This window comes from Engystomops pustulosus, chromosome 8, assembly GCF_040894005.1.
Source record: "Engystomops pustulosus chromosome 8, aEngPut4.maternal, whole genome shotgun sequence".
NCBI lineage: Eukaryota > Metazoa > Chordata > Amphibia > Anura > Leptodactylidae > Engystomops > Engystomops pustulosus.
The window spans coordinates 12,006,766-12,012,992 of record NC_092418.1 but is presented as its reverse complement, the minus strand read 5'-3'; positions in this window follow the sequence as shown (position 1 = coordinate 12,012,992).

The window sequence follows — 6,227 nt, the reverse complement described above, 5'->3', positions numbered from 1 at the left end:
TTACCTAAACAAGAACAGCTACAGTCATACAGATTGAGTCATATGGGAATAAATCCACCTCCACCTGTGCAACCTCAGGGGACAAGCTTTATTTTATCAGTTAATCATTATATCTGAATATGTGCATATTGTATATTGTATATTGAGCCATAGCAAGTGAATGGGGGCTTCATAGTGGTATAGAAGGTACTGAGGGGTCCAAAGGCAAATAAATATCACATTAAATGATGGGCATGTAACTCATAGACATGTTGCTCTCCCTAGAAGGAGAGATTTCTCTGTATCTGCTTTATTTATTTAAAAGGAACCTGTCAGCAGAAATTGAACCATTACACCTGTATGTTCTGAAGAAGATTTACTGAAGTTCTGTTCATGGTCCAGCATAGTGGCATCATCCAGAAAACAATATTTGAAGTGAGATATAAATTAGTTATATAAAGTCATGGAGGTGGAGAGTTTAGTGCTAAAGTCAAGCTCTCCCTTTCTCAGAACACCCCTTCTGCTGTGATTGACATCATGCTAGTGATGTCCCTGGGCACAAGGGCGTCAATTAAAGTGAAATGGACATTCTTAGGAGATGAGAACTTGACTTTAGAGCTAAAATCTCCACCCCTGTGACTTTATACAACAAATTTACACCTCACTTCAAAGATGATTTTCTGGATGATCTCAGCTTGTTGGGCCATGAAAGAAACATGATCTGGAAGGTGTATACCTGTTTGACAAAATACTGTAGTTTACTATTTTCAATTCTGCTGACACGTTTTCTGTAATTGGGGTGCTGAGAAGGTTTTTTCAGAATCATAGGTTAATATATCATTATACATATTGGGGCACATTTACTTACCCGGTCCTGTCGCGAGCCTTGAGGTGCGTTTTCCGACGAGGATGAAGTCCGGCGCGATTCACTAAGATCGTGCGCACAATATCCTGCATGTGTCGCTTCCCTGCTCAGGTCTGCCTTCACGTTCTTCTTCCCGGTGCATGTAAGTGCATGTCTTGCATCACAATTTGAATTTTAAATCCCGCGTTTAGTCCGAATCAGTCGGGTAGTCCGACGGTCATGCCCCCGATTTGTGTCGCATGAAAGTTGGCGCGATTGCGCCAAAATCTGATCACATGCGCCAAGAACCCCTGTTAAATGCGGTGCAAATTGGAAATAGTTGGAAAACCCAATGGAAATGCGGCGTGCAGACCCTTAGTAAATGTGCCCCATTGTGTGTTATGATGTTATTAGTTATATTTAGTGATGAGTGGACCCTAATACACTTTGCACTTTCTTTTAGGTGTAAGCTGCTTGCACAGGTATTTTAGAAGTGTCTGCACCAGTATTGTGTCACACCCTGTTGCGGCGCAGCTGCGCAGACCTCAATGCGACACAAATTAGGGGGCGTGCCGGTGCTCAGTTGGACCGAGCGCCATATTTAACATGAAAAGTCTGTTGCACATCCTATGTTAAAGGTGCACCACAAAAAAGTTGGTGAACTCTGTTGGGCCAGTGCAGGGAAGCGCCAGATTCATGATTTCTGGTGCACAAAATGAATCTGTAGCACCCAGCATTATACATGGAAAGAGCACATATATTGAAGTTTTCCGACTTTTTTAGTAAATGTTTGGATCCATGCCCCCTAACCCGGACTTCAGTCTGGGTTCGGGTTGGGGTTCTAGTCCCATCCACCACCATTTAACACCTGCAGGCATTTAAATTCAGACAGTGCACTTGTGCCGCCGTTTTCACAGAGGTTGTCGCTACTCGATGATGTGACACCCACCGAGGATGATGCAGATTTGCCGGCAGCATTTAAAGAGTTAAGAGCAATCATGGGGGTTAAATAGCAGGGGCTCAGATTCAGAACCTCAATGGGTCCTCTCATCACTAGTTATGTTCCTTTATGTTCCTGGGAAATTATTTTTCACTTGTTCATGTCCAGTTCTGTACTCATCACTCCTCTTTCTCCCCACTTATTCTGTGGTGTGCTCACAACTCTTCCTCCTCTGATCACTTCTCCTATTGCTGTTGTAGTGTGTACATAACCTGTTTTTCTTCTTAAAGGGTCAGCACAGCACATGCACCAACATAAGTGTCCCCAGCCAATCTAGTGACATCCAGCTTTATGAAGGCCAGGTTACCTGTTTCCCAGAGCCTGTCGAGCTTGTCTCGTCTTGTTGTATTATATACTTCTGTCTTAAGTTGTACTTCTAATCTTTAGCTTGTTTCCTGATATTGTTTCTGATCTGCTATTTGGTGTCATCCAAGCTTGTTTATAACCTTCTGCATGATCGGGTGCTGCCCACCTCAATACTCTTTCTGCTTACTGACCTTGCACATACTCTTGGTTATTTGTGACCTCTGCTCATCGTTGAGCATTTGGCTTCCTGACCCATTAGTGTTTCCCTATATATTACATTGTAATGTCTCTGTGGGTGATGAGCCAGCCGTTATCCACAACGGGACCATGTCTAGAAGTGGCCTTTGAATCTTCCTGCAGTGAGGTTGGAAAACTAGAAAGATTTTGGTCTAATCCTCTAGGAAGAGGTCCAAAGTCAATGTGGTTGTAAAGCACAGTAGATCCACACCCACCTTCTTGGAAAGTGTTTGCTTTGATCACACTGCTTGGTGAGAGTACTCATCCCATCATGGGCAACTTGCAGAAGCCATGACAGAAGGCCAGTTTTATATGCAATCATCTCTCCTCTAGCCTTTTTACATGAAAGTTAAATAGTGACTACACCACGGCAGAAGTGTCATCTCGTAACTTACAGATTAGAATTGTTCTCTATCAGGTCTCTAGAACTCCGAGATAACTTTTCAACAACTTAACAACTTAATCAAGATTTTTTTTTTGGCACCATCAAGGAAGAAGGGACTTTATGCCAAGAGCTGCCCTGAATAACCTGATTTAGCCTTTTCAAAAACTCTGCTTGATTCCTCGTAATACCTACAGTGAGTTGTGGATGCCTGCGTTACTTGACAAGTCTTATTTCAATTATGTTACATTAATGTTTCTAGTAAATCAGTAAAGCTCCTCTGTTGATGATGGGGCAGATCTATTTCAGAAGATCCTTCATGGTCATATCTAGCTAAGAAGAATTATACCCCTTTCATAGAACATATATTATTTCTACAATCCTGTATTTCTGTGCTGAATAAATCTGCATATACATGACTATTTCATGTGTATGTGTACATATTCGTACTGTATCATATAAAATAAGGTGGGCTGGCAAATGATGGTTGGCTGATGGATGGCTGACTATTGGCTGGCAGCAAAATCCAGGACCTCCTTTACCTCATAAACATCAGTTGCATCAGCCTCAGGAGGAGGAGGTACCTGTTGGGAGAAGCGATTCAAGATGACTGGTTTAAGGAGGGAGACATGGAAGGAGTTCGGGATGTGCATGGTAGGAGGAAGGTGCAGCTTGTATGCCATGGCATTGATGCGCTTCAGCACCTTGAAGGGACCCAGGAAATGCTGCCCAAGTTTATAGCTTGGAATCGTCAGCCTGACATATCTGGAAGATAGACACACTTTATCACCTGGAGAAAAAACTGGGGGAGGTCTGCGTTTCTTATCAGTCTGAGTTTTAGTGCAGGTAAACACCAAAGTAGAGATTGATGAGTCTCTTCGCGGATGGACTTAAGGTCTTCTACCAACTCTTCCACGGCACGAACATCAGCAGACACGGAGATAGGAAGAGGTGGGCGCGAATGTTGTTCATAAACAACAAAGAAAGGAGTGGCACCGGCAGACTCAGACTCCAGTGAGTCCATGCCTATGGCAACAGAGTGGGCCAGTCGTCCTGTACGGCGGAGACAAGATGGCGGAGATAGCAGCCCAGGGTCTAATTAACCCTCTCAACTTGTCCATTGGACTGCGGATGGTACGCAAATGAGAATCCCAGCTTCACTTGAAGTTGACTGCACAGTGAACGCCAAAAATGGGAAACGAACTGGACCCTACGGTCCGAGACAATGTGCAGGGGAAGTCCATGAAGCTAAAAGATGTGCAGGAAGAACAGACTGGCAAGACGTGGAGCTGACGGCCGACCTGACAGAAGAAAAATGGGACATCTTGGATTACCAATCCATTACCACCCAGATGACTGCATTACCTCAGTCCAGGTCTCTCAGGCCTACTATGCCTCCTCCTCCTCTCACCCCTCCTCCACCTCCTCCTCCGAATTACCTACTGTGGGCATGGCGCCATCAGTCGGTAGCTCTAGGCACAGCAGCAGTGCCGTTGCTAAGCGACAGCAGGCGGTGCTCAAACTGCTGAGCCTAGGCAATAAAAGGCACATCGCCCAAGAGCCATTACAGGGCATCACGGCGCAGACTGATCTGTGGATGGCGCTAGTGGCAGAGGGCGTACTTCTGTGGGACAAGTAGCGCGGGAGAGTAGGCGAGCAGGCAGCTTGTCCAGCACTGGCAGGGGTATGTTTTACAAGGCCTTTGCCAGTTTTATGTCACCCCAGCAAGACACTGTCACCTGTCCCCAGTCTCGGCAGAGTAGGGCTGATCTTTACAGAAAGATGGTGAGGGAGTACGTAGCTGACCATACCATCGTCCTAAATGATCACACAGCTCCCTACAACTACTGGGTTTCAAAGCTGGACATGTGGCACGAACTGGCGCTGTACACCTTGGAGGTTCTTGCCTGCCCTGCCGCTAGCGTGCTGTCTGAGCGGGTTTTCAGTGCAGCTGGTGGCATCATCACCGATAAGCTTACACGCCTGTCGACTGACAGCGCTGACAGCGCTGACAGGCTGACGCTTATCAAGATGAATAAAGCCTGGATTTCTCAGGATTTCCATTCTCCACCAGGTGAAAAAAGCTCAACCTGAATAATGTATGCACACCTCCTCCTCATTTTCCTCCTTCTCCTCCTCTTTGTACACTAAAGCAGAGGAAACTGGCTATTTTTTGCCAGGGCCAACTGGCTCTAGCTATAGTACTCTATGTATTTAATTTTTCTGGAGGGCCACCTACCCGGTCCTCTGGTTTGAAAACTTTTTTGGACTGCCACATAAAGGCACTCAATCTATTTAATTTTTCTGGAGAGCCACCTACCTGCTCCTCTGGTTTGAAAACTTTTTTGGACTGCCACATGCAGGCACTCAATCCATTTAATTTTTCTGGAGGACCACCTACCTGCTCCTCTGCTTTGAAAACTTTTTTGGACTGCCACATACAGGCACTCAATCTATTTAATTTTTCTGGAGGACCACCTACCTGCCTCCAAAAGTCGTCCATATAGCTGCCTCCATACATCGTGCCCTTAGCAAACGAGCTGTGTCAGGCAGAATTTTGGGTTGTTTTCATGGCTTCCACATCAAACGTGTTAACTTTGTTGCCACCCTGCTGTGTTATCCACAAAATATACTGCTAAACTTTTATCATTTACCGATATTATTTCAGCGCATCTTGCGCATCTGTTTACATTTCCCTCACCCGCCATAACCAAGCCAATTATTTATAAGAACAGTACTACACTTGATCTTATACAAAAGTTCTTAGAAGTGCCGTTTGTAGCCCCCGCCCATTTTGGGTGGGGAGGAGTCGAGAGGCAGGGGCTTGGACAGGCGAAAGCTCACCTGGCAGCGGACCGCCAGCTCCATCCCAAGATTAGGCAGCCTCAGAGGCATCCATGCATGCTGCCCCTGATGTTTCCAGTCCATTTCGCCTCCACGATCCTCCACAGCGTCCACCAATGTCTCCATGTGCAACTTTCAACTGTCTATACCCAGACGCTGGAGCGCGAGAGAAAATACAGCACATGATCCCCTTATCAAACGAGCTGTGTCAGGCAGAATTTTCAGGTTTTTCACCAGTTACATAATGGAACTCGGCCCATCTGTTGCCGCCATGCTGGAGACCTGAAGTTGCAATCATAGCAGCGCAATATGGATGCCCCATACTGTCGCTCTTAATCATGGAACCATTTCCGAAAAAACAATTAAAAATAGAGCCGCTATGCTATCCCATTATTCCTAGATGAAATATTCAAACGACCCCGCCTGCTTTGAAAATTATAATTTTTCAAAGTAAACGCTTCTGGCCCCCAGGCCCATTTTGGGTGGGGAGAAGCCGAGAGACAGGGGCTTGGACAGGCGAAAGCTCGCCTGGCAGCGGACCGCCAGCTCCATCCCAAGATTAGGCAGCCTCAGAGGCATCCATGCAGCTGCCCCTGCTGTTTCCTGTCCATTTCACCTCCACGATCCTCCACAGC